General features: G+C 46.5%; 1 long non-coding RNA gene across 1 annotated transcript; it reads left to right on the top strand.

Moving 5' to 3' along the window:
• The first annotated feature begins 206 nt into the window (after positions 1-206).
• LOC308483729 lies at positions 207-19568 on the top strand. The gene is made up of 3 exons (XR_013989758.1): positions 207-617; positions 7923-8023; positions 17270-19568. It is a non-coding gene; the product is annotated as an uncharacterized lncRNA (long non-coding RNA).
• The last annotated feature ends 458 nt before the right edge of the window (positions 19569-20026 follow it).

Raw genomic sequence — 20026 nt, 5'->3', positions numbered from 1 at the left:
ATAAATATCTTATAAAAAAAAAATAAGGAAAGTGCTTTCAGTATATGGTGTGTGCCCAGGTTTCTTGAGCGCATTCGCCTGCCTGGTGGTGCCAGCTGGGTCTCTCCACACCCACCTCCGCATCCCTCCCATCCTCAGCTTGCTTTGCCGTCTCTCTCCAGCTCTGTATGTTATTATATGTCTCGGGATGCACCAGCAAGTTAGCCATCCTCCCGCAGCTCTTGGCAGAGACCAGCAAGGGGAAAAGCCCTTTGGCCAGGCATTGCGGCAGCTGCTGAGATGAGGCTGGAGAGAGGGAGGGGTGGAAAGGCGAGGAGGGGGCACACAGTGCCTGGTAGCCTCCGCCCCTCCCTCCCTCCCTCTCTCTCTGCTGGCCCGGCCAAGAGCTGGAGGTGGTCCCCGAGACAGCAATATGTAAATCGCCCTGGTCCTGCCTCCGATTCCTGCCAGCTGCAATCATCTCCCTCTCGCTGGGCTGGCAGCGATGTCAGGCGCTGCAACTGGGAGAAGCAGCAGCAGCAGCAGCAGCAGCAGAGCCGGGGCTGGGATGCCGCCGGCGGCCACCGCGGCTGGGCTGGGGCCACTGGAGGGGAAGGCGGCGGCTGCCTGCAGAGCTGGTGAGTTGCTGCCCCCCAAGAATCTCGAGGAGGAAGCTCCTGCCCCTCCCTGGCGCGCTCTCCCTCCTGTTATTTTCATGCTTGCTGGTTTGGTTTCAGGGCTGGGTGGAAAAGGATAAAAGCCCTTTTCTAAAACTTGGATGGGAGAGTTAATCCCGCTGCTGCTGCTGCGGCTGCTGTTTCTCCCTGGCTCAGTACCACCACCACCTGCCCTCTTTAGGAGCCGCTTGAGTCTTGGATTCAGCCTGGGAGCTAAGGCTGTGGGTTCTGATCAGGAAACCAGGGAGGCTGCAAGTCTAACGGGCTGCCCTCTCAGCTTCAAGAACTTTGCCTTGGTTTTTGTTCTGAATTCGTGTGGGGTCCTGCCCGTCGCGTTTTCGTGGCTCCTTTGCGACCACGATCATCATCATCACATATTATTATCGTTGCAATTGGAAAGGCTGTAGCTCAGGGTTAGAGCATCTGCTTTGCATGCAAAAGATTCTAAGTTCAACCCCTCTGTCACTCATACTGAATGAGAAGGACCAATGGTCTGGCTCGATAGGACGCAGCTTCCTATGTTCCTGTTCAGATCAATGAGGACTAGAATCTTACTTTCTCTTAATGGCATAGCTCAGTGGCAGAGCATCTGCTAGGCATGCAGAAGGTCTGAGGTTCAATCCCTGGCATCTCTAGGTAGAGTTGGGAATGTCTCCTGCCTGAAACCCTGGAAATCCTCTGCCAGTCAGCAAAGACAATACAGGGCACTATAGACCAGTGCTCACCCTTTATAAGGCAGCTTCCCATGTGGAACCTGCAGCAGAACGTTTGCTCTTGTTCTGGGTGACAGCCAGCCATGCCCTTTTACACAATACTCCATTCCATTTTCAGTCCCGATCTTTTACCCTAACAGACATTCAGGAAGACCAGTGAGCATACTCAATTCTCACTGAGTTGTATGGGGGTGGTTTCCCCCTAAAGTTTTTCTTTGGGGGGGGGGATATTCTTCTGCAAACCTTTGCGTTCTCTTCTGATGCTTCCCTCTTGTGTGTGGAAGGGTACCATTTTGGCTCCATGTGGATTGGTGGAGGCACTCAAACAAATGAGTTTGGTTTACTATACATGGGGTGCTAATTAGTGTTCGGATTGTGGTTATATGCAGCACTTTATGGGGCTCAAAGTACTTTCCACACATGATCCCAAGGCTCTAACCTGGTGGCAGTGAGGGGTCCATTCTCAGTGATAGTACCCCACTTATGAAACTCCATCCCAGGTGAAATCAGAACATTCTAGGTATGTTCAGGCACAATTTGAAAACTCACCTTCTTTGTCCAGATCTGGGATCATGATTGGTGTAAATGTGGTATTTTCTGCAGCTATTGATGTAGATCTTTTTAATCTTTGGGGTTGTCACCAGATAAGTTCTACTCAGAGTAAGCTCATCAAAATCACAAGTAATTTAGTTCCATTGATTTCATTGGGTCTACACTCCTTGGATACAACCCTTTTTAAACAAACAAACAAACAATGAACCTGTTTTCATAATTACAACAACTCTGCAGGGTGGGCAATTATTATTATTCCCATAATGCAGCTTGAAGGGGAGGAGATGTGAAGGAGATGGAAAGAAAAAAAGTGGCTTCCTAAGGCCACCTCTGCCTGCATAACCTGGCTCTAAAGCACATCTCACCACAAAGTATCATGGGAATTGTGGTTCTGTGAGGGATAAACTACAAATCCCAGCACCCATAACAAGCTACAGTTCCCAGGGGGTTGTCCCTCTGTAAGGGTGCTTTGAATGTTGTATGCTGTGAGCTAATGGCAGGGGTGCACTTTGGACCAGAGATTCACTGCTGTTACCACACCCGCTAATAGGTACAAATGATTGTATTCAACTAAGTTCTTCTCAGAACAGATCCAGTAAACCAATTAACATTACTCACATAGTCACTTACATCCCAGTGGGTTGTCTGAGTAAAACTTAGTTGGATATTACCCAAAGTTTTGCTCATTGCATGTTACTGTGCTGGAATATAAGCTCACTTGGGGTTGTAAATCAATTCAGGGTTGGGGGGGGGGCATATATGTGGAAAAGGAACTATATACCAGAATCCTATCCTTTTAAGCACCATTTTTAAGCCAGAGATGTGTAACAGACATGATGTATTGCTCTTACCTATGTCTTGCTTGTTTCAATGGGCTTGCAGAGAGGAGAGGTTCCCTGTGTGAACAGCAGTTGCTTCTAGGATATTATCAATGGACAAATATTTCCAGTAGCTTTTCAAAGTCTCCTCCGTCCCCTCATTTTCTGGTCTCTTTTATGAGATAAGAATGTTTGTGGATCTGCCCTTTCAGAAAATTAAGTGGTTAAAAACGAGACTATTGATATTCACAGTTGTTTTATGTAGCCTCATTGATTTCGGGTAGCCTTGCCAAGCCCAAAAGTTGTTTGCTTTCTTACACAGGCAGTGAGTGGACCAGGGCTGAATGGGATTTTAGAAAGCAAGGATACAATTGAGAGCATGGTCTTGTTCCATCTTCATGATGTCTTTGGAAATAATCTTTCTCTCTTTCTTTCTCATGGGCCAACCACTTTGTAATTTGGCTGATTTTCAGTTCCTCTCCAAAAGGGTGGTTGTTGGCCCATCACTAGCCATTAATCTGTTGATATTGATGGCAAGACTGAGTTGGTCATTGGACAAGAGGGACACTTGTCCTAAGAAAGGATATAAAGAGCTGGAGGGTGGCGGCAAAGATTTCTGGAAATTATTGTGCAGGGAAAATTTTTAAGAAGGAAACTGGTGCAAAGACCATGATGTCCTTAGATGTATTCATAGCCAGTTCTGTATGTCCTCTTCAGAACTGGCAAAACAGGTCCAACTTTCTCTTTATGTCGGAACATGAATGGTGATTGGATGCACTATTCTGGGCTTCCTCAACCTTGGCCCTCCAGATGTTTTGAGACTACAGTTCCCATCTTCCCTAACCACTGGTCCTGCTAGCTAGGGATCATGGGAGTTGTAGGCCAAAAACATCTGGAGGGCCAAGGTTGAGGAAGCCCGCACTATTACAATACTGATTGTCACATGGTCCCTACATAAATATGCTCTCTCTTCCTGGAACTGAGGGTTGATTTTTCAGGGAAAGGGGATAGGGGAGTGCAGAGCTTTTACCTCAACAAATTTATTGTTGTTTGCTGAAAGTGGGATGGAACACCCTCAAGTGGGACCACAATATAATCACATTCACCATCCGCTAAAACAAATTAGAAGACAAAATAAGTGGGACCTGAAACAAAATGTGTCACTGTGGAGAGATCCTGTCCAGGATTCTGACTAGCCAGCCTCGTCCTTTACCTGAATTACTCTGTCCATCCTCCTCAGTCAGCATTTCATACCTAGAGAACATTAAGCTGTTTTGTGGAGGGTTGCCCCTGTAGGTGTTGTTATTTTCCCCGCCTCTAGAGATTTTACTTCTGCAAATTTTTAGCATCCCTCAAACCTGGTGAAACCTCATTTTATGTGTGAATGGTGCCAGTTGGCTACATAAGAATCCATACCCAGAGAATGATTTAACTTTTGTGACCTCAAGGGATTACATCCTGCTGGGAACAGGATCACACAGGCAATGCAGAATTAAATCTTCTCTTCCTGCCAATCAGTTGCTATCACCAGTGATGTCAGCTGATGGGCAGGTGGTCATGGTTTGGGGGAAATGAGCTGCAGGCCCACAGAAGTCCCCCACCCCTGAGCTCAGTGGTCAAGGTGGGATATAAGGGTTTATTTACTTATTACTAAATTTATATTCTGCCCTTCCTCCCAAAAAAGAGGTTAGGGCAGCCAGAGATAACAGATACTAAGTGTGGTTCAGAACAAATGAAGATTGGTCTTTTCACTGACAATGTGATGTTAATTCTTGGGAATATATCTGAGTGTAAGATTAGCTTGAATAAATAAAACAAAAATAATTTCACATGTTCAGCATGTCATTTGACTTGAGACCACCATGACAATGTAAGTCTATCAAACTACCAGAACAGGTTGCCCTGAAAAACTCTGGAATCTTTCCTTTGTGTGGAGATAGGTTCATATTCCAGGATATATGAACCCTGAGTCAATTACATCCGGTGCCCCTTGCCAGCTCTACCTGGGGGCTCTAAAGTATGAGGAGCACGATGTCAGTTTCCACCCCTTTTCATGAGGAAAGAACATCAAGTTGCATATCAAATAAAAGCCACTTTTTATAATTGGTTGAGGTGATGCCCAATGCCAGCATGATAGCAGCTAATCAGAAGTTAATGATTAAATGCAAACCTGCACCTGTTAGTCATAGAGTTAAACCTTCTGATATTGACACAAGTTCTCCTTACTATACCATCCAATAAAGATAACAGACGTGGAAAATGTTCTGCTAGATTGAACCTTGCAGAGATTTTGCTGGGCCAAAGCCCTGCTCAACATTCATCTGGGCTTGAACTGGCAATAGAGTCACAGCGGGGAGGGTTAGATCAAACATTGGCTATGAAAACAAATGGGGCTGAATTTCATCAGAGACTAGTCTACCTTTTGTTGAATTGCACTGTCTCAACTCAAACATCAGTGAGTGCTGTGGATCTATTAGCGATTGTTAGGGATGTTAAGTTGGCAGAAGTGAGTCAGGAGCCCCTAGTTATCCAGTGGCTGTTTTCCCCACCACTTTTTTGCACTTTGCAATCAAATCCTTAATAATGTAAAGAAGGGTTTCTCAAATGCAGTCAAGCTCTCCTCCTTTTCATGAAAAGTCCAGCATTATTATTTTTTAAGAAGTGTCTTCTACAAAGATCAAGCCCTCTGACCCCCTTCAAAGCTTGGTGCTATAAGATGGCTTTTTGAGAGGATGAAACGGATTCATGGAAGAGGGCAAGTCTATCAAGGGTTAGTAGTTACAATGGCTAGCAGGCAACCTTCCATTTCAGAGGCACTAGGCTTTTGGATTCTGTGTTGTGAGTGGTGTCAGTACAATACAGCTACACAATGCATCCCCTGCAGATGATGCCCAAGCTACCCACACTCATTGACCTTGAAAGAGGAAAGGATTGGAGCCTCTTCTCCTATAAGTACCTAAGGAGAGCCCTGCTGGATCTGGCCAGTGGCCCATTGAGTCTGTAACTGGGTCTTCACAGGTGTCTGGAAGAAGCTCACAAGCAGGACCTGAGTATAACAGCATGCTCCCCTCCTGCAGTTTCCAGCAACTGGTATTCAGAAGCATATTGCCTCCGACGGTGGAGGCATGCAACAGATTGTCAAAGCATGAAATGAACTGCAATTTTTGTGCCTGCCAGAACACTTGGGAACATAGGTAAACGTCTTACACCAAGTTAGGCTCATTGGTCCATCCAGCACAGTATACCACGAGTGTGGAACCTTTTTGGCTCCACAGGTCAGATCATGATCAGGATCTGGCTCACAGGCCAAGTTTGACAGGTGGGTAGGACTGCCCACATGCCAGTAACATGATGGCATTAAGACATTACATCCTGTTTGCCCCCTCCCTTTAAACCTGGTTGTCCCACCTTCCCTTTTAAGCTCAGTCTTGCTGTGATCTTAAAGATGGAGGGAAAGAGATTTCTAAGGGCTTTTGCAAGACTTGCAAAGGACTGTGGGGTTCTCCTGTCTCTCCATCCCCTTAAAAGGGAAAGCGGGGGGAGTTCTGCACTGACCGGTGGTGGCTCTCCATGCTGTAGCCCCATTTGCCAAACAAGTAGGGGTTAGGAGTCTCTGAGGAACGCTTGCCTGAGAGCAGAATCCACATACAAAGTCAAGACAGTCCACAGGTCAGGAAATCCACATGATCACAGAGCCAAGGGTCCAGTCCACAGGTCAGGGGATCCAGAGGGAGAGCAGGCAGCAGCAAGGTAAGGGGCAAGAACTACAGTCATTGTTTCCAGCATTTTACTGTTGTTGAGAGCTTGGCTTAAGAAGTTGGGAGGCAGCTGGTTCTCATTGGTGCCTTCTGCTCTGTGATCTGAGGCTGGTCAGGTGCAGGTGGAATCACTTGGCCTTCTCCCAGTTCAAGCTGCTGTTCAGCAGGTGAAGCTGCCCCCTGGCCCATGACACTCCAGGGTTTCAAACAGGGAGTCTTACCTAGTCCTACCTGGAGATGTCAGGGATTGAAACCAGGACCTTCAGCATGTAAAGAAGATGCTCTGCCACTTTGTTACAGCCCTTCCCCACTAAGATGCCTGAACAAGCTTAACCACTGAGCTTGCTAAATGACTGCCACACACCCCACCATGTGCTAGGAGGAGGAGAATTAAGCTGGCTAAAGGTTAGAAGCTTTAATTACACATTTTTAGTTGCCTTAAAAATTAAATTGCCCAAAGGCTTCAGGATGGGGCAGGCTATGTGCTGAAATGTATCTTTTGACCACACTGCCTCTACAAGAGTGTGTGTTCACCCCAAGGTGGCCTGAATTTTATACTACCTGCAACTCTTAAAACCAAGGTGTATATGTAAATAACAGTATTATTATTCTGCTTATGGTCTTTATGTTTGCTGCTCAGGGAACAGCTGTAGTGCCAGAAACTAGGATCAAGTAACAAGAGGAGGCCAAACCCTATCAAAGAAATAAAGACGGAAGCTTACAAAGATTTCTCTGTGGGAGGCTCCAGATTTCCTGATCTTGTTTCTAGAATTGCACCAATGCATTAGCAGTCTGCCTTTTGTCATTTCCAGGCATTGCAACAGTTTTTCAGTTAGCATCTCCTTTTTTGCACATTATGGTTGGGCACAGGAATGTAGGCATGTCTGATTAAATCGCAGCATAAAATGCTATCAGGATGTAATCATACCAAGGTTATTTTTATACTTTTTTACACTCAAAGTGCCAGGGTACATCAGTAACCATAGACAGTTAGGCATAGGGGCTACAAAAGGTCTCCTACCTCCTGCTATAAATGAAAGGGGGTGGAATGATGCAAACTGCACACCTGCCACTTAAATTTAGAAATTTTCCTAACTGGGGCAGAATGCAGGTGAGAGCAAACTCACGGGGCAGTAATAGAGCACAGGAAAATCTGCTCATCCCTAGAAATAAATTAGCTGCTTATACAAAGTATAAAAACCTGCAGCGATTGGTCACAACTGTGTGTTTTTTTAAAAAAAAAATATCATGTGCTAAAGTTCCATCCAGGATAAAAGTTCCTATATAAATTGGAATGAATCTAGTTAGGTTAATACAATGCCATGGCATCCATTGATGGTGTGGACAAACTGTGTTCTGAATGCAGCTAGATTTCTTTCCCATCTTTCTTTAAAAAATTATTTTTTTTCTTTCTCGACTCTCTAGCACTAATGAGGCAAAGGACCAGATGTGGAAATATGTGTCTTTAATCCATCCCACATGCTAAAAGGATGAAATCATGGGACTTAGTCTCTCCTGCCTGAAAGGTAAGAAGCCATGTGATGTCTCCTTTATCCTCACTCAGGGATGGGAAACCTGTGGCTCCCCAGATGTTGTTGGCCAGTGGTCAGGGAAGGTGGAAGTTGTAAACCACCAACATCTGGAGGGAACCAAGCTTCTCCACGCTCTGCCTAAACCCACAACTCCATGGATCTATGAGGTGGAGGGGGGGTTGTTGTGCTTATGGGACCATGATTATTTTCAAAGGGTTTGGTTTTTTTTTTTTTTTTTGGTGTTTTTTTTTGCCAGAAAGATGGAATAATATTCAGCAGCCTATAAACAGCTTGATGCTATCCACACCACATTTAAAGTTACACTTTAAGGACAGATCCACACCTTACATTTAAAGCACATCCAACACACATTTAAGGCACAAGCATCCCAAAAATACCCTTGAGAACTGTAGTTTCCTCCCAACATTCCCAGTAACCTTAACAAATGTCTGTTGCCAGGATTCTTTGGAGGAAGTCAAATGCTTAAAACGTGCATTGGGTGTGCTCTGAGAGCACAGTGTGGATCTGCCCTCAAAGTGTAACTGGTTTGAAAGAAATCCGAGGGGAAGTGTGAATTCTTATCACTTGGAACAACATACATTGTCATCCAAATGCTACAAGTTTCCCACATGTGTATATGAAGCAGCCACCTTGCACTGACTGTTAGTTCATCTCTAGCTCAGGATTGGGTCACTACTGAGATCTCCTCCAGGGTTTCGAGCAAGAGTCTTTCACAGCCCTATCTGGAGATGCCAGGGATTGAACCTGGAAGCTTTTGAACATAGATGTTCAGATCTTGCTGGGCTACAGCTCCTATCATCCCTGACCATTGGCCCTGCTGGAGTCCAACATCTTTTGGAGGACCATTCCTTGATCTAATGGATTAGGTCTTTAAAAGAGAAGGCTCTGAGTTGGACCAGACTTCCTCCCTGCCTCCCTTCTTCCCAGAAAGCAGGCATGTGCCATCTCAGCAGCCTTGACTAAGGACAGGCAATCTGAGAGGAGAACTTTACGACTGCAATAACCCAGGACATTTGGAAGGAACTCCAGAAGCCGCCTACAGTGTATTCTGCCACCGCCACCCCATCTAGTTAAAACCAAACTTGGCAAGAGCCACTGGGCCTACTTACTCATCCGAGAAGCAAGGTGGAAGCAAACAATTGGCAGCAGTCAATTGCAGATGGGAGGAAAATAGGGCGGGGGGGGGTCTGTGGACTACATGGGTTGTCCCAGTTTCAATCCACTGGCCTGGATTTATGCTGCGGTGCAAAGGCAGGGGAGTAGCAAAATTCTGCTTTCTGTTTGGCTAATGCACACAGCACAGTTAGTAACCCCTAGTTGCTACTTGCTAGTAGGGATGCAAGAAGGCAGCGATTTCCATTCCAACCTGTCTTCATCACAAGCGGTGCTACTTCTGTTCTGCTGCAGTTCCACATCCGCCAAATTCGGACACTGTCCACCATATTACCTAATTTACATACTTATTTCCACGAGTTACGTTACTTAAAGGTAAAGGGACCCCTGACCATTAGGTCCAGTCGTGACCGACTCTGGGGTTGCGGCGCTCATCTCGCTTTATTGGCCGAGGAAGCCAGTGTTTGTCCGCAGACAGCTTCCAGGTCATGTGGACAGCATGACTAAGCCGCATCTGGCGAACCAGAGCAGCACACAGAAACGCCGTTTACCTTCCCGCCGGAGCGGTACCTATTTATCTACTTGCACTTTGTGCTTTCGAACTGCTAGGTTGGCAGGAGCAGGGACCGAACAACGGGAGCTCACCCCGTCGCAGGGATTCGAACCACCGACCTTCTGATCGGCAAGTCCTAGGCTCTGTGGTTTAACCCTTATTTACCCTTATTTCCCTTATTTATGTTACTTACATGTAAACTAATGGCACAATTGTGTCCGCACCATTCATTTCAATGCAAAGGAAATGTAATTTAAATGGGAATGTCGCCATAATCAATTTCATATCATTTGAAGGCAACGACAACAGCAAATAATGCAGGATTGGTTCCCTTCACAGACATGGGACAAATAAGCAAACGTTGGCAATTTCTGCTTCTGTTTCCGATTTCCATGGCATTCCCTGGCATCCCTACTCACCAGACATGCACAGAGCACTACGCGTGCCCCATTTCAACAACCCTTGGGGGGGTCATAAAACCTGCTAAGGGTTGTCAGGATGAAGCCAGCTGTTATAGACGTTCTTCTATCTATGGAGATGCTCTCTGTCCCAAGCTGGGGAAAGCACCATTCTCACAAAGCAGCCTTTGCTTTTATTTTATTTTCAGTGTGCTCTGTTCTCTCACTGGGTAATCGGGGCAAGTGCTAAATATTGCATCACCCATTAGCTTTTACTGCTGCTTGGCCCCGATGCCAGCGTGGGCTGTCAGCTTTAATGCCAAGCCAAAGGCCTGAGCACCTGCTGCCTTTCCTTCCCCAGGGGGGCTCCTCACACAGTGTGGGGCTGGGCCAGCTCCCTCAGGTAGCAGTGCTGGGGAGCGCATCTTGAAAGCAATCTCCCAGCGAGAAGGGGAGGGAAATGCACCCCCTCTGACACTTTGGAGCCATGGATTATTCATTCACTCTTTGGGCTGACATTCAGGTTAATAGGCTGTGGCTGCTCTGGCCCAGCTAGTCAAAGCCACAAATGGCCTGCAGGAACCCTTGTCCGCCCCATGGGAATGCCACCTCTCTGGCAATTGCTCCTGTGCTTCCAAAAGCAGTGCAGCAGACAGGTGGCACTTCTGAAAAAGTGAGCAGGCAGCAGCTGGGGAGAGCTATACCAGTTGAATTTCAGACTAGCAGACCCTACACTCCATTTCCTATTTCCTGGTCCCTGAACCTGGTCAACTAACATTCCTATTTTGCACCAGGTTTTTCTTTTGCCCCTGAGGGGCATCTTCTGAAAATTAAAGTGAGTATAAGTTGCTGGGGATTTTGCTGTTCAGGGCTCGGCCATCTCCTCCAGGTCTCTGGTCCTCAGTGCAGGGTGTGGCAGATGCATTCAGATGCATCAGTGCATGTACTTGTAAATTTGTATGCATGAACACTAAGGGGTATGCAGCCTACCGTTTCACACAAGGCCTCTGCTGAGGTATATTCTGGACCCCTGCTAGCCAAAGAGCAAACAATTGGTTGCTTTTTAAAATACAGGGCTATTGCAGATTAAACAAATGCAGCATACAGTATGTCAGGCAGAGAGAAGCTGTTGCTCAGCCCAGCAAGGATGCTTCTGGCAAGACCTCAACCTATCCTCAACCAGCCCCCATCCGCTTGCCTTCTCACTTATAACCTTCCTGGGTGGTGGTGCTGCCCCTCCTCCTTAGTCCCAGCGTTGCCCCTTGTACAACTCAGCAGGAAGGAAGAAGAGAAGGTTGAGGGTGGGGGCAAAACTAGAATGCGTTGGCTCTGCCTATCATGGGCTTTGGCTCTCCCTACTGGTTGGGCAACCCAGCCCCAACTGGTACCACTGGTGATGCTCCCCCTCCTCCTTTACTCCCCATTTTTCTAAACCTGATCACGTCGCTTGCCCTTTTCTGCCCTTTTTGCACTTTTGCATCTCCTGGGAAGGAAAGACGTGAAAGGCCCAGCGAGAGATACAGAGATGCCGTTTTGCAGCAGCAGCTGCTGCAGCTGATGTTACGAAGGTCTCATAAAAGCCGCTTCCGCAGAAGACCCCCTGGGAACCAGGCAGAAGCCTCCACACGACTCTTTGCAAGGAAACGGTGGGGGCGAGGGTGTCAGAAGTGTACTGGATATAAATAATATATGTTCAAATGCTTCCCTTGTGTCAGACACAGTGCCTTGGATATATGGCTCACACAAGGCCTCCTCATCTCTTCCCAGCTCGTGAGCCAAAGTTTTCAGCTGCTTCAGTGAATTCCCAAATGCCCTCCTTGAAATGCTCCTTTCCACCCCTGTGGAATGTTCACAGTCACTTTCAAGTGACTCCACATGGGTCACTTGGAAAAGGACCTTAGATATAACCCCCCCACATACCTGTCCTCTTTATTTCTACCATTTCACCTCTGTCTTTCCTTCAGGTAGGTCTGGGGCAGCACACATGGCTCCTCTTTTATCCTCGCTGCAACCCTGTGAGGTGGGTTACACTGAAAGAGTAGGACTGACCCAAGATTAGCTGATGGGAAAATATGACCAGGTGGAGATTTGAACCTGAGTTCCCTCCCCGCACCATATAAACCCTACAAAAATCTTTGCTCTATTTCAGTTCTTAGTCAGGACTCCATACAGCAAAGATTATACAAGAACCTTATACAATAGTGATAATTAGGAATGCATTGCAATGATCAATGCAGATCTCTGTGTGTTGCCTTTCTGCTATATCCATGCTTCTCAAGCTATTTGAAGTGTTGGACCAGCAATTCCTACCCTCCCCGCCCCCAGTGTGCCAGGAACTGTTACCATAGTTGGCCCTGAAGGGTACCACTCAACCTGGGCTGTGGTGGAGTTGTTGGGGAGCAGCAGTTGATGACTCATGGGCTTGTACTGGTCCATGGACCACGACTTTGAGTAGCACTGAGCTAAATCTACTACATTCTGAGCATGTTCATGGGCAAATGATCTGGAGTGTTTCACTATCATTTTAAGTTGTGTCTCGAGTTGTGTTTGCCATGAAGTTCCACTGCATGTGACAGAACTTGCGCACCATTCTCTTGAAACAGAAGCACCTTGTGTTTTCAGTGTTCCTAAATGCTTAGCTTTGGAGCCTACAGAACAATTCCTCCTTGCTGTTCCTCCCATGTTCCTTTTCCAGAGTGGCTCTAGGAGCCAATCCTCCGTGGCTGGTTCACCTCCTTTCACTCTGATTGGCTCCAGTCAGCACAAAGGTTGAGAAACCTTCCTTTCATTGGCTAAAAGCCCCCCTTTCATGCTGAATGGGTGGCTCTAGGATGCTGTAGACAGGGACCCTACTAGTATCCTGCTGCAGAAATAGTAATGGATCGTCAACCTCCTGCAGCTCTGGACCACTGCACTACTGCTCAGTTTTCTTTCTCTTTCCTCGATCTCTTGTTTCTATCATCCAAACCTGGAAAAAACAACAACACCCAGTTAATATTCTCAGCAGGTCTCTGCTGTCAATTTTGGACTGGACGAGGGCAAGCAAACTGAAGCTTACTCCAGAGGATAAGTTGGCTAAGGGATCTGATGTTTCAGGGATGCCAGCCTGTTCCGGATGGGGCTGTGCTTTCTCCCAAAACAGCAGCCTCACAGCCTTGTGAAGAAGATGCTGAGCTCCACATGGCTGGGGCCAAGCCCTTTATGAATAGCAATGCACTCCCATCTGGAAATGCATTTGTAAATTGCAACTCTCTTGGTGATGAGCTGCAGCCCTTAATGCAGGTCCATCCAGCAGCTGGGCCGAGAGGCCCTTATTGATTCCCAAAGAGCGAGGCCTGTTCCATCATCATTAATAACAGATGAGTCGAGCGGCTTTGGATGCAAAGCCCTACTGAGCCTGTTTCACCTAAATGCCGTTGAATGGCGAGCAGGGAGGGAGGAGAGGTGAGAAGGAAGGCTTTGGCTAGACTAGAGGCAGCCTAGCATGAGCGCCGTTGAGATGGATGGGGCTGGAGCAAAAAGCACATCCACTGCTTTCATGCAGATCCCATTCATTACTTGGTTGGCATTCCCATGGGCAGCCAGCGTAGAGAGTGGTTAATGGACATAAGAACTTAACAGCCCTGCTGGATCAGGTGAAGGGTCCATCTAGTCCAGCATCCTGTTCTCGGTAGCCAACCAGATGCCTCTTCTGGGAAGCCTGTGAGCAGCACATGAGGGCAACTGCGCTTTCCCAACCTGCAGTTCACAGCAAGGGGCACCCTGACTTAGACAGTGGAGGAAGAGCAAAGGCATTGTGGTTAGTAGCTACTGATACGCTTTGCCTCCATCTTTTACAGCCATTCAGGTTGGTGGCCATCACAGTTTCTTGTGCAAGTGAGTTCCATAGTTTAACTATGTGCTGCTCTGCAAATAAGTGCTTTCTTTCAGCCCTCTTGAATCTTCCAGCATTCAGCTTTATTGGCTGGCCCAGAGTTCTAGTACAGTAGTACCTTGGGTTAAGTACTTAATTCGTTCCGGAGGTCCGTTCTTAACCTGAAACTGTTCTTAACCTGAGGTACCACTTTAGCTAATGGGGCCTCCTGCTGCTGCCGCACCGCCGGAGCACGATTTCTGTTCTCATCCTGAAGCAAAGTTCTCAACCCGAGGTACTATTTCTGGTTTAGCAGAGTCTGTAACCTGAAACATATGTAAGCTGAAGCGTATGTAACCCGAGGTACCAGTGTATTATGAGAGAGTTCTTTCCCCAATCTGCTTTCTATATGCCATGCATAATTTTAGACACATTTGCTTGGGAATAAATAAGTCCTGGGACGTGGGTGGCGCTGTGGGTTAAACCACAGAGCCTAGGGCTTGCTGATCAGAGGGTCGGTGGTTCAAATCCCTGCGACGGGGTGAGCTGCCACTGCTTGGTCCCTGCTCCTGCCAACCTAGCAGTTCGAAAGCATGTCAAAGTGCAAGTACATAAATAGGTACCGCTCTGACGGGAAGGTAAACGGCGTTTCCGTGCGCTGCTCTGGTTCGCCAGAAGCAGCTTAGTCATGCTGGCCACATGACCTGGAAGCTGTACACCGGCTCCCTCGGCCAATAAAGCGAGATGAGCGAGATGAGCCGCAACCCCAGAGTCAGTCACAACTGAACCTAATGGTCAGGGGTCCCTTTACCTTTTAAGTAAGTCCTATACTGAACCTTGTGGGACTGTCTTCTAAGTAGGCCTGTGCAGGAACGAACTCCTGCATCTGGTGAAAGGGAAGACTGCCTTAAGGAAACCCACAGACCCGAACCCCTGACACCAACCCACTTTTACTTTTAATTATTATTAAATGCTTTTAATTCTTTTTAACTGTTTTTATTGATAGTATTAATGTTCCTTGTGAATCAGAGGTTTTACTACAATCGATCTGTACATAAATCTTGTTAAATAAATAAAATAAAACTTAGCCAAATCATACACAGGCATTGAAAGCAGGATTGTGTATGTATAACCACCCCATACCCTCATGAGCACAAATCGTCAGGAATGTCTGCTTTGCTGGCAGATTACAGAGTGCATCCCATATGTGTCTCTCCAATGCCCACCAGAGGGCGCCCTTGCAACATTTTTGGCTGCAAACTTTGCTAGTTGTAGGCAATTTGATAGGGAGGGGGTCTGAGAAGGAAGGAACGCACCAGTTTATCAGTCTTCTCTTCTTCTTTGGAGGGCAGCTTCTTCTTCGGAAGCGTCATTTGTATTCATCGCCGCACAACAAACTAAATATAACCCAGGATCTTCTTTACCATGGTGATGGCACTGTGTCAGTTGACGGCAAACCTGGTGTATCGAAGCATGCTTTCACCATATGGCCCAGCGTTAGATGGGTGAGGGAGGTGATCAATCTTGAAGCATTAGGGAACAGAAGACCTGTCAGCATCCTCAGGAGCAGAGCACATGCAGCTACAGCTGCAGAGGGGCAGATCTGACCTGACACACCAACGATGCATACTGTGGTGACAGTCACTGCTGGATTACTCAATAGGCAAACTCAATATATGCTCATAGAGCACAAGCAAAAAAGAGGTTTTTAAAATCTTACCTTTGATTTCAACAAGCCTTGAAATAGTCATCAGGAGAACAATCAGATATTTGTTAGACTTCCTTACACTGCACCCCACACTATTTTCCCCATTTTCCTCTTCTACTTTCATTACTTACCCCCACCTAAACCAGGGGGTGTCCTACCAAGGTAGATCAAAAGAATGCAAGGGAACCTGATCCTGTCACATGCTGCACATGACATACATGCATGTACATTTCAGGATGCACGTAAATTTTAGGTGTATACAAGCATAGCAAATAATACTCAAAGTTTGGTATTGTTTTTATTTTGGATTACATTTAAGGGGCACCATCATATTTCCAGTGCTTAGGGCCTCCAAAGGTCCTGAAAAACAAAATTAAACAACCATATAACCAGGGCTGGCCTTAATATGAAACACAGGAAGCTGCTTTATACTGAGTCAGACCATTGGTCCATCCTGCTCAGTACTGTCTACACTGACTGGCAGAGGGCGTTTCAGGCAGAATCTTTCCCCAGCCCTCCCTGGAGACACCAGGGATTGAACCTGGGACCTTCTGCATGCAAAGTCAGATCCATGCCATACATTGAAAGCTCATTTATACCACTTTAAAAGTCACAGCTTCCACCCAAATATCCCCTCTCAGAGCTGCAGCTCCTAGCACCTTTACCAAACTACAGTTCCTAGGATTCTTTGCGGTGGGGAGGCCATATGTCTTTAAATGTGGTTTAAATGTATGGAGTGGGTGTGTTCCTATATGGCTGGAAAGTGCAAGCTTTGGAAGTAAATGTTTCCTAAAATCTTTATCAGGGCCTGCCACCAGGGGCTCAGCCATACTGTTTTAATGTGTAGGGTCAGCGCTTCCTGTCTCTTCATTAACTGCCTACTATCTGTATGACGTTCTCTAAATCACTGCCTTCCCACATTTTCTCCTTTCAAGAGTATCCCTCGTATGAGGAAATCCAGACTGAAGGAGTGGAAAGTGTGGGAAGGCAATGTCACATAGCCAACAGATAATTAACAGAGGTGCGGGAAGCTTATTATCCACTTACTTACTTCTTTCAGTTGGTAAGACAGCTACGGTCATTCCTGGAATGGGATAGCTTGACCACAATTGCCCATGCATTGGTAACCTCATGGCTGGATTACTGCAATGCGCTCTGTGTGGGGCTACCCTTGGAGTTGGTCCAGAGGCTGCAGCTGGTAGCAAATGCAGTGGCTAGGCTGCCTGTGGGGGCAAATTACTTCCAGCATGTAACACCCTGTTTGTGGAATTTGCACTGCCAATCTGCCTATCCCATATACACCCAGTAGATCACAGTTGCCTGTGGGAGAGTTTCTCTTGCAAGTTCCCACAATATCAGAAGCCCGCTTTCAACTAACTCGCAGCAGGGATTTTTGTGTGGCTGCCTCATTCTGCAGAATAGCGTTCCTGTCGAAATACAACAGTCACGCACTATCTGAGAAGGGCCGACTCCTCTCTGTGACATAAAACACACACGCCCAACTTCCTCTGAGGAACAATGAACGTCAGAGGTTGCCACCTCCGAGAGAAAGATAAATTCTCTCTCTCTCTTTCTCTCCCTCTTGTTCCCTCAGGCTTTAAAACACACGTCAACAGAGGTGGTGGTGGCGGTGGCGGCAGCGGGGACATTCCTGTCATGGCTGACAAGCGCCTGAAAGTCCCAGACATTATTATCACGCCTCCTACCCCCACGGGGAAGGCGCTGTCGAGAGACACCAGGCAGGAAGGTGAAGACTCTCCGCACAACTGCTGAGCCAGATGGTCTGGGATTTGGTCGCCCGCGGTGGGGCCAGAGGGACCTGGAATGTGAAGATGCCACTAAAGAGCCCGGTGCTGTGAACAGCTTGCTCAGGAACTCATCTGTGCCTCTGGGTTTCCCTAAGCCATCCTCCATTTCCCTTTCCTCCTTCCTTTGCCTGGGTTTATGAAAAAATTATGAATGGATCTACATATACCTCACTGTTGGGACCGTTGCACTGTTAAAAACTGGCAGCCGGCGAGGAGGGCCTGTTGAGAAATGAGCTGGGCCAATGGCATCTGGAGAAGAAGAGCTGCTCCAATGGATGGGGTTGGAGAGCTGGAAGGAGAGGAAAGGTCTTGCAGGTGGTGGCCCCCTGCCTCCAAAGTCCCTGCTTGTATCAAGCCTTTCCTTAGTGGTATCAGTTGGTCCGGCCAAATTACCGCAAGCCTGCCTTGGTCTAGAGCCCTGGTTGATTTGAGTGTAGCAAGATCACCAGTCCCTTTCTGTTGTGGAATGGGTAGGCCATAGCTCAGTGGTAGAGCATTTGTCTTGCATGCAGAAGGTTCCTAGTCTGATACACACACACCCCAGGTATCTCCAGGTATGGCTGAGAGAGAACCCTGCCTGAAGTGCTGGAGAGCCTCTGCCAGTCAGTGCAGACAATATTCAGCCAGATGGGCCAGTGGTCTGAATCCATATAAGGCATCTTCTTGTGTGGTTGAGCTCCTCTGTGCCACCAATAATACATTGGGAAATGTGCTTCAACAGGACCTGGCACTTTGGTGTGTGAGGAGAAGGTAGAGTAGTGTTTCTCCACTAGGAGTAAAGAAGCCCTAAGATCGGCACTGGCAGTGACATAATAGCAAGAAGAACTGGCAGCATCTTACCATCCCATTTGTAAGGGACCAATACAATAATATTTGTGGCCAGCATTTTGTTGTTTCTCTTCACACATGAAATTCCACAAGAGTGAGGAAAGTGGGAATACTACATTCCCTAAGGCAGGGGTGCCCTCCCAACGTTGTTGATCTCCAGCTCACATCAGCCCCAATCAGCATGGCCAATGGTCAGGGATGATGGGAGTCGTAGTCCAACATCATATGGGAGGGGACCGCATTGGCTGACCCTGCCTCAAGGGAAGATTGAATCCTTCTTGTTAGAGCTTTATTTAAGCTAGTGTTTTTTTAATGTTTTAAAAAGGCCACAAAATGGTTCAGGCATAGCTGGGAGAACTGTTCTTCACTAGCAGGGAATTGCTCTCCACTAGCAATGTTACTGGCACTAGCCAGTAGGATTCTGCGACCACAGCCTACAGCATGCAGACAGTAACAATGGTCACACTCATGGGGGTTGTGGGGGTGGCAAGATAATCCCATTTTCCCAGCCACAAAATATTTCTGTTTTCAGTGCTGAGGAAATGTGATCTTCCCTACAATTGAATACCATTGTTTTACAGAAGCCTTGTGGGATGTTGTGCACCACGGATGTCTGAAAACAATTGTGGATTTATTGCATGGGGATAATGGTTGTCTGTAATATGAGCTGAAAAAGAGAGTACATCAGTGTTTGATTCAATTAAGACTGACTTTATTTGATCAGTTTTTAATATGACTCATCCGTCCTTTCCCACAACCAAATCTTTAGGTTCAATATCAGGGAATCTCAAATAGCCATACAGATTTTGACTTGACTTCAGAAGCATCAAAATCTTCTCATCCATGCAGCAAATTAAACCCAATCAACCTCTGTACGCAATTGCAGAGCGCCTAGGATTCTTGCAGGCACTTCTTATTAAATATTATTGTATTATTAGAGATGGAATGATTGTTGGAATGAGCATCAGATTATTGCATACCTAGATTGCTATCAGCTATGTAAGAAAATTGGATGTCATTTCCTGCCTTCCCCTTTTTTATAATATTTGAGAACCATACATTTAATTTCTAACATTATTTTTTAGAGGGATGCAAACATCTGAGTTTGGTGCAAGAATATTTTGTTTCAGCCTTAGCATGGATTCTAGACTTTGTGAGCTGGCATGGATGTTTGCTTCCAAAAAAAATAAAAATGTTTTCCAAGTCTCTGGAAGGGGAGGGATATTTATAAAGCATCATGGTTTTATTACACATAAAAATCTCCCACTTGGTTTTATGGACTGGTTGTCAATTCTTTTCAGATCAGGGTACATTAAACAAGAACAGTGTCTGGGAACTATTATCCTTCCTAGAGATCTGGCTAATCAGACCTGGATCCAGTGACAAAAAGGAGCCTTTCTGGGTGATTATGTGGTATTTTGCTATGTCAGGGATTAGTTAGCTGTGATTCCTGCATTGCAGGGGTTGGGCTAGATGATCCTTCTAATTCTGCAATTCTATTATTCTAATTAAGAAGCAGCACATCACTAATCCCACAAACATAATGAATGGGGAGCAATAAAACAATCAGACCCCAAACTGAGAATCATCCTCTGGCTTGAATGGTCTTGGGAGGAGAGGATGATGGCTCCCCCCCACCCGGCATGCGTTGCCTCTTCTTTGCCCCATTGCATTAATAATAGAAAGTTAATGTTGCATCTCAGCAGTCATGTTCT

This window comes from Podarcis pityusensis (assembly GCF_964106645.2).
Source record: "Podarcis pityusensis genome assembly, chromosome: 8".
NCBI classification, from domain to species: Eukaryota; Metazoa; Chordata; class Lepidosauria; order Squamata; family Lacertidae; genus Podarcis; species Podarcis pityusensis.
The sequence above is the reverse complement of the archived record's forward strand: the minus strand, read 5'-3'. Positions and strand labels throughout refer to the sequence as shown.